Below are 702 nucleotides of genomic sequence, written 5' to 3'. Positions count from 1 at the left end.
TTGTCAACAAACTACTAGAGCCCACTCGATTAAAGGCGAGTGGATGTGTAGGTACGCATATATTTATTTTTGTTAATTATTGAATTATCGATAATTTGTTGTACCTTGCGCATTTCTTATACCTAGTATCCAACAATAGTTAACACAGATTAACACAATCATTTTTATTGAATGTCAAATATTTGGTATTTTTATACTTTTTAAACCTCAACATTTGGTTAATGAGTAAACATATTATGACATATTGTATACGTTTAAGTTTTTTAAAGTACATCTGCCTATATAATATTAGATTATTTCAATATGATATACAAATTCTCTCTATTAAGAAATACAATTTTTTTTTAGATCATGAACAAATCTCAATTCATTAGAGATATTCTTGAATCAAGCAGTAGATCAGTTTCACCAGTATTACATTCTGATCACTCAATGGACTTTTCTCTGCCTGCAAGTACTAGTACACAAAATATGTTCATAGATGAAAATGCTGGGGCGTAGCCATATGGGGTGTTACAGGTGTTGTAACACCCCTCCCCTCAGCCGTGGTATACTTAGTGTCTTATAAAAATAAAGATGCAACATAAACCGTGATGTACACAAATTCATCAAAACGAAATATATAGGTATTACGATAACAATAATGTAAAGCACTAAAGACGGGGCCCGGCATTAAGGGAATTCGATACCGTGATTTTATGT

This window comes from Acyrthosiphon pisum, chromosome X (genome assembly GCF_005508785.2).
Source record: "Acyrthosiphon pisum isolate AL4f chromosome X, pea_aphid_22Mar2018_4r6ur, whole genome shotgun sequence".
Classification (NCBI taxonomy): domain Eukaryota; kingdom Metazoa; phylum Arthropoda; class Insecta; order Hemiptera; family Aphididae; genus Acyrthosiphon; species Acyrthosiphon pisum.
This window is presented reverse-complemented; position numbering follows the sequence as displayed.